Raw genomic sequence first — 21,024 nt, forward strand, 5'->3', positions numbered from 1 at the left:
CTTAAACTCCGTAAGACCTGCAAAACACAAATTTAATTAGAAGTAGGCTATTCGAGATTAAAAGTTACGTAAAAACATTAACTTAAACATTTACAAACACTGTTTTTCGACCACGTATCAATGGTTCTTCACTTACTATGGTTCTCCGTGGAAAGCATCTTCACAAGCATGCAGGTTCTTCGTGAAAGGGTGTGCATGGAAACAAACTTGCAGACATGTAGATTGGTTGTAGAACACTCATTAACAGCAGCAACAATAACACAGACATAAAACAGATTGCTCATGTGCAATCTGTTTTACATCACATACGAAGTCACATCTATTCCGCAACTCGATGGAGGATATCGGGCTTTAGACTTCATATCGTAAACGAGCCTAACCGATACGAGTTGCATCCACATAATGCATCAACAGGATCATCCAATCCAATCGATTTGGTTATTGACGATAATGTGCTTACGAAGTTACATGATGCAACTTTATATTTCGGACTTCGATATGATCTTGTGAAACATCTAGCAACTCTAAACGACCGGATGTCAGGCGATGAGTAGTTTAATTAAGTATTGATGTATTTTTTATGTTTATATGTTTTATTTCTTTTATTGTTTTAAATTAATGAAATAAAAATGAAAATATACATTCACTACTACAAAAATAAGTATTTGCTATGGCCAAATCCATAGCAAATCGGTAGCAAACACCCATTTTGCTACGGATTTGCTACAAAACTGGTTCGTAGCTACAAGTCCCGTCACTAATTTATTTGCTACGAATTTTAGCTATGAAAATCATATTTGTAACGGTTTTAGCTACAAGAAGGGACGTCGCTATTTTAGCTACAAATTTTGCTATGACAATGTTCGCTATGAAGTTTGCTACAAAATTTTAGCTATGGATTTTTAGCTACAAAAATAGAGCTTTTGCAACGGATTTGGCTACAAAGTTTTTGCTATGCATTTTGCTAGGGGTTTTCTGCTACAAAAATTAGTTATAAATTTGCTACGAACTAAGTAAGATTTTTGCTATGCATTTAGCTACAAAAGTTAAAAGGTTTTTTGCTATGGGTTTGTAAAGTTTCTGCTACAGACTAAACTAAGGCTTTTTTCTAATATTTTTTTAATATTATTTTCCAATTGTTTCTTATTAACATTTTTGTCAAATTTTCATAAATATATACAAATCATACCGAAGATAATTATGCAATCAAACTATATAAAATATTCAAATGTCATACAATAAAGATCAAAATTATTCAAAAACGATACAATAAAATCCGAATTATAATGTTTACTAAGATAAACCCATATGTTAACTTGATGGAAAACTTTCTCGCATATTGTAACAACAGTTGATATTCCATTTATTCGAACGTACAACCTTGTATTTTCTTCAAGTTCTCCAACATAGTATGCTTCTCTACTATATCTTGTTTTAACTTCGTTACTTGTTCCTTCATCCATGAAATTAATAATAAAGAAACATTGTGCTTGCTTCTACAAGTTGATGAAACGGATGAAATATATGTAGTTGAATGCCTAATCTGTTAACAAAGAAAAAATCTTATTTAATTACATGTCTACGAAAGTTTCAATTAAAATCATGGGTTAGTACTAAATTGTAATTACTTACATGTAATTATAAGTTGTTCTTCATAATGGACCTCGAAGCACAAATCCAAGTTTAACCATATATGACCAACTTTTTAAAATAATTAATGCACAAAATAAATGAACTAGAAGATTAAACAACTATTAGCTAGATCAAGCAATTTAAAATAGGTTCCCTGCCTTTAAAAGAAAGGCTCCCTTATCTATGCTAAAATTTTTTATTTGTTGAACCATTTTAAATAAACAAATACCCAAATCGATTAAAATTTCTACCTCCACGATAAATTGAAAAAGAAGGTAAAATTTCTACCTCCATGATTCAACCCAATATTAATGCTTCTATTCAACCATCGAATTTATCTGCAATTGTTCTGAATGACGGCTACAAAGTTTCCGAGTTTCTGAAACAAGACACTTTATGCGCTTAACCGTCGTATAAAAACAAAAAAAAATATAAAATCTGAAATCTGAATTACTGTTATACTAAATATGAATAACAATTTAGCAAATAGCAAATAGCAAATCTGTTGGTGAATAACACAACGAGACCAAGTAGGGATCTGGAGTTTGAAATTCTCGGCACTTATCCGAATCGCATAACATTAACTTTGAAAATGCTTGATTCTACCTCCATTAGCTTTGATAATACTTTGCTAACACGCAACAGAATCAACCCATCTTCTCTTTCTCCACACCCATCTTCTCTTTCTCCAAAATGTCATATGCTTATATTTGGACAAGAATATGAGATGAAATATGAATAGATTTTAGAAGGGAGTTGATGAAATTATAGGGGTGATGTGAGTCGGTTTTAGTGAAAAAGGGAAAAGAGGGAAAGTGGCGACAATTATATTAATTTTGGGGGGAACAGATTTTGGTTTTGAGGGATTCTTAAAATTACATTTTGGTTTTGGAGGGAAGTAATATTTAGAGGTGATTTTGATAAATGAACTTTGAATTTAAATTTTGAACAAAATTTATTAATTTAACTATAAAAATAAGATTGAAAACTAATAAAAAGTTAAACTACGCTAAAAACGGACTCAAGCCGCTGGTGATTTACTCGAGGTTAACTCGCTAAAGACTTGAATCGAGACAAGCATAATCGAGATCAAGCCTAAAAATAAACTCATTTAACAAACGGGCTTGAACCTGAAAATAAACTTGTTTAATAAATTAGACCGAACTTGAACTTAACTTATCAAGCTCAGGAATCTTGCAAGCCTTTTATTCATAAAACTTTTTATTTAATATGTCACATTTATATACACATAATAATTAATTTTAGTAATATATACAATGAATATATGATAAAACTAATTAAATAGTATATAATATGTGCTATATATATATATATATATATATATATATATATATATATATATATATTGGATTACTTAATAAATAATAAGTTAGTCAAACCCAAAGTTAAAAAACTATTGATGAGCTAAGCTAAGTATTAGAAATATAGCTCGAGTTCAACTTAGCTCGTTTACAAAGTTTAACCTTCACCATCGGCTACATCACTAGCGGCGATAACAACCTTCTTAACACCCAAACACCAACACTACCGCTTGCACTATTGCCCCAAATGCTTGAACCTCCACACTTCTAGAACCATCAGTGTTCCCAGCTTCACTCCCCGCCTTCTCACCTGCGTAGCCAACACCTCGCTGGGAGGGAAAGAACTCAATATATGAGACCACTGACTCATCACTTGAGAAGATTAATGTCACACCCCGATTTCCACGTGTTTCACCGATGGGCCCGGTGGGGGATTACCGTGACGTAGTTGGCAACAATATAGTCAAACCACACAATATATAAATGCACAGCGGAAGCATAAAGATAAATATATTTCAACTATTGAATGTAATATCCAAGTATCACAATCGTCGAAATATAATCCACAGGGGATCAAAATAAGATAGAAAAATAATTGTTCAACAGATATTGGCATCCAAAGCTTGCGAGACTCTAACGGTGCTAAGGAGTGGCCAGCCTATTACGAGTAGAACCTGCATTAATCTTTTGGGGAAAATACGTCAGTTTACACTGGTAAATACATTCAACCGACACTTTTGTAAAATGTTTGATAAAATTGATTTGAATGCACAAGGCACAAACTCTTTATAACTTGGGATAATTTATAATTAAATCTTGTAAAAGAATTACATGTTTACTATGCGTTCGGTCGCCCGGGTCGTGCCGGGTTTAAGGTTAATAGACACGCCACAAAGCATAAAGCCGTGGCGGGAAAACCAACGGTTATACCTTTAATAATATAGACACATTACGGGTGTACGCCTACACCCGTGTGTCGGGGTCGTGGCCATTTCGTAAAATGATGCCAAGGATATCCGGGACATGGTCATTAAGCTCCCAAAGGCGTAAAGCCAACAACACAAATTTTTAAACGGGTCACATTGAAAACACCCGACTACTAATGAGTTGGGGTCAATTGCCCGACCAAGCGGTATTTTAAATACTGTAACCCAAGCCCGTATAACAGAAAATAAGTTAAAAGTATTTACCTGAGCAAGTATTATCCTTAATAAACAAATGCAAGTTTCTTTTACTGGTCTCCTATTCTGGAACGAAGGTTTAAACAAGCTATTAGAATCCTAACAGGTCTTTAATTTAGCCTTAGCTTAGACCGGTCAGTTTCAAGGGATAATTACGGTTTAATCGCGTGAAAGGCGAAAACCGGGAATGGAATGTGATTCGGACCCAACAAGTTTGAAGACTTGTTTTATATGGGTAATATAACCACACTCTGGTTTTTGAGGTCAAAACAAAAAGGTTTGACCCGTTTCGGCTAGTTTATGTAAACTAGTTACATAAACCGGACCGTGCGCGCAAAAGGCGTAACGGGTAACCGTAAGAGTCCTACACAAGTTTCCTAAGTCAATATGCTTTAAGAGGTTGTGGTATCAGTAGGATACCTTCCATAATGCCCGTAACGAGTTTAAATCCATTATATGCCCCGTAGGGGTATTTCGGTCATTTTAAAGATTATAAAAGAGGTTTCTGAGTTCTACAGGAAATCTGAGTTTTCCGAACAGTTTATAAAGTCCAAAATACTCTATTTATTATTTAAAATCAGTAGCAACTGGAATCGGGTCAAAATACCATGTAGAACTCAAGTTATGCTCGAAAAGAGTATATTCGGTATTTACCGAACCGATGCCATAACCGTAGATTATGAGCAGGTTAAAAATGATTAAAAGTCTTTAAAAATCCCAAAATATTATTTTACATCAGTGTGTAAAAGTTTTGGTGTCGAAATTTGGGTTTAGATAGGCTTTATGCTAAATGCGTCGTTTAATTACTAAAGTTTCCGTAATTGCGCTATTTAGCATAACTCCTATTCTATACCTCGGATTGACATGAAATTTTAGGGACATGTTTAGAAATCAGTAACTAAGGTTGTTGTCCTTTCACATGTCCAAAATTCTCATTTTAAAGTGAAAAGGGCGTTACGGTCAACTTTTAAGCATTTAACGGAAATGTGCTAAAGACTCGGACAAACAACGAACCGGTCACAGAGGGTTATACCATCATGCAACCTGGTCCTAAGAGAGTCCTAAGGCATATCTAAATTATACCAAAACGGGTCAGAACTGAAGTCAAAGCAAAAGTCAAAGTTTTGCGACTTTCGGTTCCGAACCGAGTCAAAACAGTAAATGGCCGGATCAAACAAGCTTAGACTAGTTAATATACTTATTATCATGTTATATGAGTGTTAAAACAGGTTACACGCTATCTACATTACCGATTATGCATAAAATCGCAAAATAGCATTCTGTTGACTTTTTCTAAACAAGTTTGACTCGACATTCGGACTAGTTAGAGTGGGAATCAGAGGGTGCCCTTTTAGGGGTTTAAAGCCCACATGATTACCAACATATAACTACCTTTGATTCGACAAACCACGGGACCATTCGTGATTTATCGTAATGTCAATCGTTAATTACGACGGATTGACTTTTAAGCTAAAACTATGTAAAAACTAAACCACAAAGGGTTAGGCATAGTTACAGAAGCTTGGTGCACGACCAGAGATGATAGAAGAGTGTTCTTGAGCTCCAGAAGTGATCAAGAAAGCAGGTTTGAGGTGTGGTTACAATGTGCACAACTTATGGCCTTTTATAGTGAAAATGGAAGCACAAGATCATCACAACTAAGGCTACAAGGGTTCCTTGATCATCAACATGTGTCCCTAGGTGCTAGGGGTCGTTTAGGGGGCGCCCATGCTGCCATAATTGCGTTCTAAGGCGGTTAAAATAGCAAACAGTGAACCTGTCCCCGAATTCTGCATCTGGCGCCTTGACGCGGCCCGCATGAAGGATCAGGCTTCCCTTACGCGGGTCGCCTGGATCCTGTTGTCAGCAAACGAATCTGCACCTGGCTCGCGGCCCGCGTAAGATCACTTGCATCTCTAACGCGGGTCGCCTGAGACTTGATTTTCAAGATTTTCAAATCTTTTGCCATTATTGCCCTGGCCTTTCGGTTTCGAAGGGGTAACTTTGCGTTTTGGGCCTCGTTTATTTACGAATAAGGGCCTCGTGACTTTTACCCGTGCCGTTAAGTCCCCGGTTAGTTTAATTACTATCCGAAAAGCCCTAACTTTCATTGTTGACGCTTCTAACCCCTCGCATACGAAATTGATCATAACTTTCTCGTTTTAAAACTGAACTTCGCAAAATTTATATCGTATACTCTAGTGAGCGTAATTTACTGTTACAAAGCCTCGGGTATGTTAAAGGGTCACTCAGAGGTATAACTTAAACATGTTGACACAATTAACCCCTGTAGTTTGTAATCTCTCACTTTCTTCCGCATTTCGTTCCGTACGATCCATGATTTATCCATTTGAAGGTACGAGCATTATTTAGGGTTACTGTACAGTATATTTATCCCTCGTTGACATTTTTAACCCTCGAATTTACATATTTTCAATGTTTGTCAACTTTAGTCCTTTATTTAGTATTTAACACCACGTGTAAACTTAAGACACGTGTCGATACTTTATTGGACGCAAAATTTCGAGGTGTTACATCCTCACCCCCTTAAAAGAAATCTCGACCTCGAGATTTATTGGAATAGATGAGGATACTTCTCCTTCATCGTGGACTCTACCTCCCACGTGTACTCGGGACCTCTACGGGCATCCCATTTCACCTTCACAATCGGTATGTACTTCCTGCAAAGTTTCTTAACCTGTCGATCCTCGATCGACATAGGTTTCTCAACGAACTTTAAGCTCTCGTCGATATGTACATCTGTATGTGGTATAACCAGTGATTCGTCAGCGAAACACTTCTTCAAGTTACAGATGTGAAACACATTGTGGATACCTCTGAGCTCCTCCGGTAAGTTTAATTTGTAGGCAACCGATCCGACACGTTCGATTACCTCGAAAGGTCCAATATATCTCGGGCTTAGTTTGCCTTTCTTACCGAATCGCATCACCCCCTTCCAGGGTGATCCCTTAAGTAAAACCTTGTCGCCTACTTCGAAATTGAAAGGCTTACGCTTCAAATCTGCGTAGCTTTTCTGCCTATCTCGGGCAGCTTTCAATCGATCGCGAATTTGGACAATCTTGTCTGTTGTTTCAAATATTATATCAGGTCCTGTCATCTGGACATCTCTAACTTCTGCCCAACAAACGGGCGTTCTACACTTTCTACCATATAGGGCTTCAAAAGGTGCAACCTTAATACTGGTATGGTAGCTGTTGTTATAGGATAATTCGACCAATGGTAGGTGGTTATCCCAACTACCACCTAAGTCGATTGCACATGCACGAAGCATGTCTTCTAACGTTTGGATTGTACGCTCACTCTGTCCATCTGTCTGAGGGTGGTAAGCCGTACTGAAATTCAAACGTGAACCCAAAGATTGTTGGAAGCTTCTCCAGAAGTGTGATGTGTATCTGGTATCTCTATCAGAGATGATAGACACAGGTACTCCATGAAGGGCTACAATCTTGTCTACAAACAACTGGGCTAATATATCGGAGCTATGAGTCTCCTTTATGGGTAGGAAATGTGCTGACTTGGTCAGTCTATCAACTATTACCCATATTGTATCGTTTCCCTTCTTTGTCTTTGGTAATTTGGTGATGAAATCCATCGTCACCATTTCCCATTTCCACTCGGGAAGCTCAGGCTGTTGTAGCAAGCCTGACGGCTTTTGATGCTCGGCTTTTACTTGTGCACAACTACATAGGTGGCTATAGACTTTTTCAAGCCTATCCACCAAAAATTTGTCTTTAAGTCCTGGTACATTTTATCAGCACCAGGATGAACGGAATATCGGGAACTGTGGGCTTCCTGGAGGATAACGTCACGAAGACCTCCATAAACAGGAACCCATATCCTTCCATTCAATCTCAGAATTCCGTCTTTGCCATAAGATAACTGCTCTTCAGTTACCCCCAGCTTTTCGTTTGGATAGTTAGCTTCCAACACAGCTTCTTTCTGTGCAGCTAACAATCGTTCATTCAGACTGTTCTTTATTTCAATGCTCTTGGCATTGATCCTTATTGGCTTCACTCTTTCTTTCCTGCTCAAGGCATCTGCGACTACATTGGCCTTGCCTGGATGGTATCTTATTTCACAGTCATAGTCGTTCAAAGTTTCCATCCAACGTCGCTGCCTTATATTTAGATCTTTCTGATTGAACAGATGCTGAAGGCTTTTGTGATCAGAATAGATCACAAATTTAATGCCATAAAGGTAATGCCTCCAAAGCTTTAGTGCAAATACAACGGCACCCAACTCCAAGTCGTGGGTGGTGTAGTTCTTTTCATGCACTTTCAATTGTCGCGAAGCATAGGCAATCATCTTGCCCCTCTGCATAAGCACACAACCCATACCGGTGTGCGATGCATCACAATATACGACAAATTCTTCCATTCCGTCTGGCAATGTCAACACTGGAGCATTGCTCAGGTTTTGTTTGAGGATATCAAAAGCTTCTTGCTGCTTAGGGCCCCAATTCAACTTTATCTTCTTTCTAGTTAAAGAAGTTAGGGGTGCAGCAATTCTTGAAAAATTTTCGATGAAGCGTCTGTAGTATCCTGCTAGACCTAGGAAACTGCGAATCTCCGTAGGTGTCTTCGGCTCCTGCCAGTTCATGACGGCTTCAACTTTAGCGGGATCCACCTGGATACCACGCTCGCTGACTACATGTCCAAGGAACTGGACTTCTCGTAGCCAAAAGTCACATTTAGAGAACTTGGCATAAAGCTTTTCTTGATGAAGCAGTTTGAGAATACATCGAAGATGCTTTTCGTGGTCAGCTTGACTTTTCGAGTAGATAAGGATGTCATCGATGAAGACAATGACAAATTTATCGAAATAAGGCTTGCAAATGCGATTCATGAGATCCATGAATGCGGCAGGTGCATTGGTGAGCCCAAAAGGCATCACTAGGAACTCGAAATGACCATATCGAGTCCTAAATGCAGTTTTATGCACGTCTTCATCCTTGACCTTCAATTGATGGTACCCTGACCTTAGGTCAATCTTGGAAAAGTAGCTCGCTCCTTGCAACTGATCGAACAAATCGTCGATCCTGGGCAAAGGATACCTATTCTTGATCGTAACTTTATTCAGCTCACGGTAATCGATGCATAGACGCATCGAACCATCTTTCTTCTTGACGAACAGGATTGGTGCTCCCCAGGGAGACGAACTGGCTCTAACAAAACCTTTAGCTAGTAGATCATCTAGCTGCGTCCTCAATTCTTTCATTTCCGTGGGTGCCAATCTATAAGGTGCTCTCGCAATAGGTGCGGCTCCTGGAATGATGTCGATACTGAATTCCACTTGTCTGTCTGGTGGCAAACCAGGCAGTTTTTCTGGGAAAACTCAGGAAAGTCAGAGATGACTGGAATGTCTTCAATCTTGGGCTTCTCCTCCCCAATAGTCACATGTGCCATATAAATGACACATCCTTTCTTCAAACATCTGGATGCCTTTAGCATAGACACTTGCGTAGGCAATCCATGTCGAGTATCTCCCTGGATGGTAAGCGGTTCTCCAGACGGAGTCTTGATTACCACTTGTTTCTGGTTGCACATAATTTGGGCTTGGTTTTGCGATAACCAATCCATACCTAACACTACGTCGAAACCAGCTAGTTTAAAGGGTAACAGGGATAAAGGAAATGAGTGATTCCTAATGGATATAACACATCCATCTAAAACAGTTGAGACTGTTCCCATAGTCCCATCAGCTAGTTCTACTTCGTATTTTACATTCAAGGTTTTAACAGGCAATTTTAATAACTCGCAGAACTTATCATCCACAAAGGATTTATCTGCTCCAGGATCAAATAAGACTCTTGCGAAAACATCATTGATAAGGAACGTACCGGTTATGACGTTGTCGTTCTGGATAGCCTCTTTAACATCCATCTGAAAGACCCTCGCATTGGTCTTTTTGCCTTCTTCAGCCTTCTTTGCTATCTTCGAGCAGTTAGTTGATGTGCCCTTTCTCGTTGCAACTGTAGCAAGTTGCATCCTTGAGTTTCTTGCACTCAAGAGTCCTATGCTCAGAGGACTTGCATATCCCACAGGCCTTTGGCTGGAATTTCTTTTCAAACCTGCACCTTCCAAAATGGTGCTTCTGACAGATCTTGCACAAGGGCTTATCGCCCGTCTGTCGATCTTTCTTTTCCCCGGTGCTTCTTGCTAGACCTCCGTGAATCATCATCTTCACGCTTCCTCTTCTCACTGTCGGCATTTCTCAACGATCTCTGTCTCACTGCATCTAGTGTGAGAGACAGAGATATATCTGCCACGGATCTGAAGGTAGCAGGCATAGAAGCCTTCACGCTAGCTTTTATTTCTGGGGCCAAACCCCCAATGAAGCGCGCGATCCGTTTGGGTTCCGGTGTAACAAGGTACGGAACCAATCTTGACAGAGTGTTGAAAGTCGTGAGATAAGCCTGGCAATCCAGGTTCTTCATGACTAACGATAAGAAGTCAGACTCTATCTTCTCAACCTCGTGCTGAGGGCAGTAATTTTCCTTGATGAGAGCCATAAATTCCTCCCATGTCATGCTATACAAAACAGCCTTCCCAGAGGCTTGAACCAGAGATCTCCACCACGCTAGGGCTTCACCCTTGAACGACTGTGAAACAAACTTCACCAAGTCTCTCTCAGCACAACCACTGATGTCCACAACAGTGTCCATCTCGTCTAACCAGGTCATACAATCCACCGCGCCCTTTTCCCCAGTAAAATCTCGGGGTTTGCAGGAAACGAAATACTTATACGTGCAACCCCTAGCACGAGGTGTATCATCGACCACTTTCTTCTTAGGGTGGACGCTATTCTCATTGGATGAGTGTCTATCGTCGTCCTTCTTAGGCTTAGACGGAGTCGAGGGTGGTTTGCTGTGAGATTTAGAGTGGGTTTCTGGCTTTGAGTGTGGTGTAGATAGGGTTCTGCTTCGGGACTCGGTGTATTCTTCATACTGCCGATCCAAGGCTGCCTTGTCACACCCCCAAAATTCACCACGCGGAGTACCACCGCTTGGAGGCGTGACATGACCAGGATCAAGCCATCAATCATATTGAACATAGCATAACATAAATAAAGTAGTTCGTAAAACCTTATTCAATACAATCGATGTTTCAAAACAATCATAGTATCAGTAGCGGAAGCATAAGTAATTAACCCAAGTAAACCATAAGTTCAATTATTCGAAATGTTTAAACATAGCGTTCATAATCCACTGCCCACAACGTCCCGCTCCTCCAGTGCAAGCTCCATAAGTACCTAAGGTCCTGCAAGGCATGCAGCAGATAATCAACAAACTAGTTGAGCGAGTTCACAGTTATAAAGTTCAATATCGTATAGTGAGAGTAATGGTTTAATCGTTACGTTCCATATGATTAGTTCCATCGCGGCCTCCCAGGCAGGTGTGCGAAGATTGGGTTCGTATAGTTCGCGACCATAGTCTTTACCGACCAGGGTGTGTGCGAAGGCGGTTAATCAATTCGCGACCATAGTCTTTACCGACCAGGGTGTGTGCGAAGGCAGTTGAGTAGTTCGTTCGCGACCATAGTCTTTACCGACCAGGGTGTGTGCGAAGGCAGTTCGTAAGCATCAACAGTTTAATCGTTCGTTATAATATCAAAGTATGCACAAATAATCATCCAACCCATTCCCACCCTGGGAACCCATGCCTTGGCTGTGTGAACTCACCTTGGTTTGCTCGGTATGCTAGGTTATGCACTCACAAGTGATTAATCACGTCCTATTGTATGCACGTATAACAAATCAGTTCATGTTCACAATGATACGCATGCAATTTAATGTTCACATAACAGTCAGTTTGCATATCGGCACATCACGTATCATTTCGCATTTAATCATTAACTATCATTCGATTCACATTTACCCATCCTTCGATATATTGCTCATCCTTCGGTCTAACAATTATCACAACCATCACAAATATGTTTCGACACATCTATCGATACACAGTTAGCATCTTACGATTCATGGTTATCTTTCGACACATCAGCTATGTTTCGACATAGTTATCCTTCGGCACACAGATTATGTTTCGGTCAACACACTATCTTTCGGTCAAAGCTATCCTTCGGTCAACACTACTATGGTTCGGTCAATGCTATCCTTCGGTCAACACCTATGTTTCGAAGGACAGGTATCTTTCGGTCACAGCTATGTTTCGATTACTAATATCTTTCGATGAACATCAGTTACGGAATGTCAGTTACGTTTTTCTCAAAGTTTCCAAGTTTTTTCCTAACTGATTATCAATTAACACCAATTTCACAAATCAATTAGCATCAACAAGATCAAACAAGCATGATTCCCATGTTTATCAAGAACCCTAATCTGAATAACAAAATCATTCAAACTATCCGATTTACACATAGGTGCCGATTACATAGACATGTCCGATTACAATATGATCAATTCGATTAACCTACATCCGATTAACATACATATTCCGGTTAACACGCAAACGACATATTGCAATACCAACATACATATCCGGTTATCATGGCCAATCCACAAGACATCATCATTGAACATCATCAAAACAGATCCGATTAACATACTAACAATATATTGCAAGACAATTTATAAATCATGAAATCAAAGCATCATAAACAACATCACACTAACCGGAAATCTGGATTACGGTATGGAATCCTTCGAACAGAGAGTAGGTTTGCTATATGCCGTCACACACACACAATAGCACTAGGGTTTTGAAAAATAACTGCCGGTTTGCATGTATCACGTATATAAACGTATCACAGAAATGGGCCAAGCCCATTAGAAAACTGGGCCGAAAGATGTCGAAGGATAGGGTCCTTGGTCGAAGGATATGTTTCGAGATCCTTCGAACCGAAAGCTGATCCTTCGAATCGAAGGATATCTTTCGTGGTCCTTCGAATCCTTCGAACAGTATGCCATGTTTCGTGATCTAGACTAAGTGTATTAAATAACAATTCTAGACTAAATGTAATAAATAATAATTCCAATATTATCTTTTACAACCACAAGTAGTTACATGTATGCACAATGACAACACGTTTCATTAAAACACAACGCGTACAATTACAAATCCAACAAGTCAACTACTAAACAGTCAAAGTCAACGCGCATTTAATGCGAAAGTGAAAGTCAGAAACTCGAGTTGTCACATTATCCCCAACTTAGAAGAAATTTCGTCCCGAAATTTGGTACGCACTCACTGAGGAAGCTAGGTAAGTTACATTGTTCACTGGTTTTCCTGGGGTGTCACATCATCCCCCCGTTGGTTTGGAATTTCGTCCCGAAATTCAGTAGTAGTAGCTTCAGTCTCAGAAGTGGATGCATTGGTTTCGAATAGCTGGGGGTACTTTTCTTTCATCTGGTCTTCGCGTTCCCAGGTATACTCTGGACCACGCTGGGAGTTCCAACGAACTCGAACAAGAGGGATTCTCTTGTGTTTGAGGACCTTAACATCCCGGTCCGTGATTTCAACTGGTTCCTCGACGAACTGCAACCGCTCGTCGATAGTGAGTTCCTTAAAAGGAACTATAAGGGTCTCATCTGATAGGCATTTCTTCAGATTCGACACGTGAAAAACATTGTGAACTGCACCGAGTTCAGCTGGTAGTTTTAATCTGTAGGCTACTTTGCCAATCTTTTCTAAGATTTCGAATGGTCCAACGTACCGCGGATTCAGTTTGCCTCGTTTACCAAATCGAACCACACCCTTCCAGGGTGAAACTTTCAATAAAACCCGGTCCCCGACCTCAAATTCCAATGGCTTTCTACGCTTGTCCGCGTAGGCTTTCTGACGATCGCGTGCTGCCGCCATGCGTTGTCGTATCTGTGCTATCTTTTCTGTGGCGTCCACTACAATGTCTAGACCCGTAATCTGACTATCCCCCACCTCTGCCCAACAGAGAGGTGACCGGCATTTACGTCCGTACAATGCCTCGAATGGAGCGGCTTGAATGCTGGTATGATAGCTGTTATTGTACGAGAACTCCACCAAAGGGAGATGTTTTTCCCAGCCGTTGCCGAAGTCTATAACGCATGCCCGAAGCATGTCTTCAAGGGTTTGGATAGTTCGCTCAGACTGCCCATCCGTCTGAGGATGATATGCTGTGCTCATGTCTAAACGTGAGCCGAAGGATTTGTGCATCGCTTGCCAAAGCTCTGACGTGAATCGTGCATCGCGATCCGAAATGATAGAAGTGGGCACTCCGTGCCTCGAAACAACTTCTTTCATGTAGATGTCTGCTAGGGTAGAAAACTTATCCGTTTCTTTGATAGGCAAGAAGTGAGCAGACTTTGTGAGCCGATCAACGACCACCCAGATAGTGTCATTCCCACGCTGGGATCTAGGTAGGCCAGTAACAAAATCCATGGAAATTTGCTCCCATTTCCATTGTGGTATTTCTGGTTGCTGAAGTAGGCCTGATGGTTTCTGGTACTCGATTTTAACCCTTGCACATGTTAAACACTTGCCGACGTAAGTTGCGATAAGAGCTTTCATGTTTGGCCACCAATAAGTTGTTCTGATATCGTGGTACATCTTATCCGACCCTGGATGTACCGAGTAGCGAGACTTGTGCGCTTCATCCATCACAAGCTCTCGTAGACCGCCATAAAGTGGGACCCAAATACGCCCCGTTACATAGTAGGCGCCGTCTTCCTTTTGTTCCATTTGTTGCCTTGAACCGCGTAAGGCTTCAGCTTTGACGTTTTCGGGTTTCAGTGCTTCTAACTGAGCAGCTCGTATCTGTGCAGGAAGACTGGACTGAATAGTAAGCTGTAGCGCTCGCACGCGCTTAGGTAGAGTGTCTTTCCGACTGAGGGCATCAGCCACAACATTGGCCTTGCCTGGATGATACTTGATGGCGCATTCATAGTCGTTTAGAAGTTCAACCCATCTCCGTTGACGCATATTCAAATCCTTCTGCTTAAGAATATGCTCGAGACTCCTGTGATCGGTGTAAATCGTGCACCTGGTACCGTACAGGTAGTGTCGCCATATCTTAAGCGCGAAAACAACAGCTCCCAGCTCTAAATCGTGCGTCGTGTAATTCCGTTCATGAACCTTGAGTTGCCGAGAAGCGTAGGCTATCACTTTATCACGTTGCATCAATACACATCCAAGCCCCTGTATCGATGCGTCACAATAAACCACGAAATCATCCGTGCCCTCTGGCAATGAGAGAATAGGTGCGCTGCAAAGCCTATCTTTTAAGTACTGAAAAGCGGTCTCTTGCATATTACCCCATCTGTAAACGACACCTTTCTGTGTTAGCATAGTAAGTGGTTGCGCGATCTTTGAGAAGTCTTTAATAAATCGCCTGTAGTAACCCGCCAAACCCAAAAATTGGCGTATTTCTGTCGGTGTACGTGGTGCTGGCCAGTTTCTGATCGAATCAACCTTGGATGGATCGACATGAATCCCATCCTTGTTCACCACATGGCCTAAGAAGTGGACTTCACGAAGCCAGAAGTCGCATTTAGAAAACTTTGCGTACAGTTGCTCCTTTCGAAGAAGTTCCAAGATAAGACGTAAGTGCTGCTCGTGCTCCTCCTGACTCTTGGAGTAAATCAAAATGTCGTCAATGAAGACGATAACAAACTTATCAAGATACGGTTTGCACACCCTGTTCATAAGATCCATGAAGACTGCAGGCGCGTTCGTAAGCCCGAATGGCATGACAAGAAACTCGTAATGACCGTAGCGAGTTCTGAAAGCGGTTTTGGAGACGTCCTCATCCCGGACTCTCAGCTGATGATACCCTGACCTTAAATCAATCTTGGAATAGTAACACGACCCTTGCAACTGGTCGAATAGGTCATCTATGCGCGGAAGAGGATAACGGTTCTTCACCGTCACCTTATTGAGTTCACGGTAGTCGATGCACATCCTGAACGTACCGTCTTTCTTCTTTACAAATAACACTGGAGCTCCCCAAGGTGAAGAGCTTGGACGAATAAAGCCCTTTTCCAAGAGCTCTTGTAGTTGCTTCGACAGTTCTTCCAGTTCGGTTGGAGCTAAACGATACGGTGCGCGGGCTATTGGTGCTGCTCCAGGAGCTAACTCAATCTGAAACTCGACTTGACGATGAGGAGGTAAACCAGGTAAATCTTCAGGAAACACTTGAGGAAAATCACGCACAACTGGTATATCCTCCAGCTTCTTTTCCTTTGCTGATGCGTCAGTGACAAGTGCCAGAATGGCAGTATGTCCCTTTCGTAAACATTTCTGCGCCTTTAAGTAAGAGATGATGCCAACCACAGCACCACTCTTGTCACCTTGTACTTCTAGAGGTTCCTGACTGGAGCGAGGAATACGAATAACTTTTTCTCTGCATAAGATCTCTGCTTGCTGTTGCTGCTGGCGATTCCGATTTGCAGGCCGTGGACTCATGAATCCTTAGCTTCTGCTGTGCTCTGGTGATCACTATTCTTGCGCTGCTGCTGTGCTTGAGACTGAACGGTAGCCGAACCCTTGCTGGAATACCCATTCCATTTCCGCTTGTTGTCACTAGGAGTAGCGGGGGTAGCAGAAGTGGTAGCGGTAGTAATAGCGCTGATACAACTAGGCAACATGTTCTGTTCCACTGCCTGATCCGTGAGGCGATAAGCAAGACGCTGAATGTCTTGGGTATTGTCGATGTTAGCCGATGTAGCATGGCTCTGAATTTCTGGCACCAAACCCTTGAGATACAACTCAATACGCTTGTATGGAGGGTCCACCATAGTTGGACATAACACAGCCAACTCATTCGATCTCTTGGTGTAAGCTTCGATTTCCGAACCAACCATCTTCAAGTTATACAACTCGTCCTCCAACTTGTGGATGTCTTCTCTAGTGCAGTATTCCCTCTTGATCAGTTCTTTGAATTCATTCCAGGGTGTGGCGTTAGCAGCTGCCAACCCTAAGATCTGCACTTGTGCGTTCCACCAAGTGAGCGCAATCCCTTCAAGTGTGCCAGTGGCGAACTTCACCCTGCGAGCCTCAGGGCATTCACACATTTCGAAAACCGACTCGAGCTTTTCAAACCGGTGGAGGAGTCCAACTGCTCCTTCCGTGCCACTGAACGAACTAGGACGACATTCCATAAAATTCTTGAAGGTGCACCCAGGCTGTTGCTGAGCGGGTTGACCTATTGTGTACGAATAGGGCAAAGTTAAGTACGAGAATTAATGTAGGATCTAAAGATCCCAGTGTCTATACTGCAGGGTATACTACCTGCTTGGGCGGCTGCAACTGCCGCAGCAACGAGAGCCTCTAGCTGGGCTTGAGTCATGGTAATTCGTGCGGCCATTGATCTTCACATCAAAGGCAACATAAGTGAGAAAGGTTCGCGAATAGTGCGATGACAGAAGAGTGTAAGCACATAAGTATTCTCATGCAATGACAAGTTGTGAGCAAGGTAATGTAAGCATACTACGAGCAAAGTTCTATGCAAATTCTAGCATGTAGGCAATAAACATAAACCTTATTACCTAAGAAGTTGAGTCTTGCACGTGGAGCGAAGCGTCGTTGTGGATCGTTGAGAGCACTGTTCTGGTTATAGTCTGGTTTTAATAAAAACGTTTTTCCATATTAAAACCAAGTTCTCTATAACCAATGGCTCTGATACCAATCTGTCACACCCCCAAAATCCACCTGCGGAGTATCACCGCTTGGGAGCGTGACTGACCAGGATCAAGCCATCAATCATATTGAACATAGCATAACATAAATAAAGTAGTTCGTAAAACCTTATTCAATACAATCGATGTTTCAAAACAATCATAGTATCAGTAGCGGAAGCATAAGTAATTAACCCAAGTAAACCATAAGTTCAATTATTCGAAATGTTTAAACATAGCGTTCATAATCCACTGCCCACAACGTCCCGCTCCTCCAGTGCAAGCTCCATAAGTACCTAAGGTCCTGCAAGGCATGCAGCAGATAATCAACAAACTAGTTGAGCGAGTTCACAGTTATAAAGTTCAATATCGTATAGTGAGAGTAATGGTTTAATCGTTACGTTCCATATGATTAGTTCCATCGCGGCCTCCCAGGCAGGTGTGCGAAGATTGGGTTCGTATAGTTCGCGACCATAGTCTTTACCGACCAGGGTGTGTGCGAAGGCGGTTAATCAATTCGCGACCATAGTCTTTACCGACCAGGGTGTGTGCGAAGGCAGTTGAGTAGTTCGTTCGCGACCATAGTCTTTACCGACCAGGGTGTGTGCGAAGGCAGTTCGTAAGCATCAACAGTTTAATCGTTCGTTATAATATCAAAGTATGCACAAATAATCATCCAACCCATTCCCACCCTGGGAACCCATGCCTTGGCTGTGTGAACTCACCTTGGTTTGCTCGGTATGCTAGGTTATGCACTCACAAGTGATTAATCACGTCCTATTGTATGCACGTATAACAAATCAGTTCATGTTCACAATGATACGCATGCAATTTAATGTTCACATAACAGTCAGTTTGCATATCGGCACATCACGTATCATTTCGCATTTAATCATTAACTATCATTCGATTCACATTTACCCATCCTTCGATATATTGCTCATCCTTCGGTCTAACAATTATCACAACCATCACAAATATGTTTCGACACATCTATCGATACACAGTTAGCATCTTACGATTCATGGTTATCTTTCGACACATCAGCTATGTTTCGACATAGTTATCCTTCGGCACACAGATTATGTTTCGGTCAACACACTATCTTTCGGTCAAAGCTATCCTTCGGTCAACACTACTATGGTTCGGTCAATGCTATCCTTCGGTCAACACCTATGTTTCGAAGGACAGGTATCTTTCGGTCACAGCTATGTTTCGATTACTAATATCTTTCGATGAACATCAGTTACGGAATGTCAGTTACGTTTTTCTCAAAGTTTCCAAGTTTTTTCCTAACTGATTATCAATTAACACCAATTTCACAAATCAATTAGCATCAACAAGATCAAACAAGCATGATTCCCATGTTTATCAAGAACCCTAATCTGAATAACAAAATCATTCAAAATATCCGATTTACACATAGGTGCCGATTACATAGACATGTCCGATTACAATATGATCAATTCGATTAACCTACATCCGATTAACATACATATTCCGGTTAACACGCAAACGACATATTGCAATACCAACATACATATCCGGTTATCATGGCCAATCCACAAGACATCATCATTGAACATCATCAAAACAGATCCGATTAACATACTAACAATATATTGCAAGACAATTTATAAATCATGAAATCAAAGCATCATAAACAACATCACACTAACCGGAAATCTGGATTACGGTATGGAATCCTTCGAACAGAGAGTAGGTTTGCTATATGCCGTCACACACACACAATAGCACTAGGGTTTTGAAAAATAACTGCCGGTTTGCATGTATCACGTATATAAACGTATCACAGAAATGGGCCAAGCCCATTAGAAAACTGGGCCGAAAGATGTCGAAGGATAGGGTCCTTGGTCGAAGGATATGTTTCGAGATCCTTCGAACCGAAAGCTGATCCTTCGAATCGAAGGATATCTTTCGTGGTCCTTCGAATCCTTCGAACAGTATGCCATGTTTCGTGATCTAGACTAAGTGTATTAAATAACAATTCTAGACTAAGTGTAATAAATAATAATTCCAATATTATCTTTTACAACCACAAGTAGTTACATGTATGCACAATGACAACACGTTTCATTAAAACACAACGCGTACAATTACAAATCCAACAAGTCAACTACTAAACAGTCAAAGTCAACGCGCATTTAATGCGAAAGTGAAAGTCAGAAACTCGAGTTGTCACATGCCTTAACAGCGCCGTCTACTAGAGCTTTCAATTCAGCGCCCGTTAAATGAATCTGAGCGTTATCATTGTCATCCTCCTTCGAATGACTATTAACTCCACTTGGTTCAGCCATTGTAACTCGAATCTGCTACAGAAGATAATGACAAAGTTTTATTTAGGAGTTTATTATGGAATTGTCTGTTATGGCAATTCATTAACCATGGTAAACATAGACCATATTTGGTTAATTTGTTACTCACTGTTATTTAGGACTGAATATAACTTATCCTATTTACAAATTAATATAGTTAGTGGCACAAAAGCCTAGTCACAAGGACGTTTTTATAATATAAGCCGGGATTACATAGAATCAAGGCATGGAGGTTTGAACCGTAGTCCTTTTACCTTTTCTGACAGGGAGTAGTAGACTACAACTGTCTTTTGTCTTATATGACAATAAGTATGGCCCGTGGGCACTACATCACCAATGGATGTTTGATAAATGATCATCTTTATTGACGATTTAGCCCATGATTTATAAATCATTAATTTATAAATCTTGTATGAGAATGACGGGTGTGATTTTTGACGAATCACATCTGTCAAGGATGTTAACGTGTTTATAGAGGTTAACTGGAATCTGAATCTTTTAATTAAGTCTTACCATCTTGGCCGGGTCTTATAATGACACCAGGCTAGGTTTCACTATTAAGATTCTTTATTTAGGCAGATTAATTTAAAAAGGAATGACCTTTGATTCATTGTATATAATGACAAAATGAAATTTATAACATATATTCCATTAATCATAATAATGGTTACACACTGCCCTAAACGGGACTTTTAATTAAATAAATACCTACGCAGAGGTTTACAGAAAACAAGTCCACGCAGGGACCAAATACATAGATAGATGTCCGCACAGGGACTAAAAGATAAGTCCACGCAGGGACTGAAATGCAATTGTCCACGCAGGGACTAAACACGATAACTGTCCTCGCAGAGACTAAAATACTTAAGGCAAATGTCCTCGCAGGGACTTGATTGTAATAGTAAATACTATAGTACATGAAGA

At 40.8% G+C, this 21,024-nt stretch overlaps 1 long non-coding RNA gene across 1 annotated transcript; it reads right to left on the minus strand.

The window, feature by feature from the left end:
- Nucleotides 1-1,260: 1,260 nt before the first annotated feature.
- LOC118482055 lies at nt 1,261-1,689 on the minus strand. Its single transcript, XR_004866973.1, has 2 exons — nt 1,633-1,689; nt 1,261-1,543 (listed from the first exon to the last, which is right to left on the minus strand). It is a non-coding gene; the product is annotated as an uncharacterized LOC118482055 (long non-coding RNA).
- Between the last annotated feature and the right edge of the window lie 19,335 nt (nt 1,690-21,024).

Source organism: Helianthus annuus, chromosome 9 (assembly GCF_002127325.2).
Source record: "Helianthus annuus cultivar XRQ/B chromosome 9, HanXRQr2.0-SUNRISE, whole genome shotgun sequence".
Classification (NCBI taxonomy): domain Eukaryota; kingdom Viridiplantae; phylum Streptophyta; class Magnoliopsida; order Asterales; family Asteraceae; genus Helianthus; species Helianthus annuus.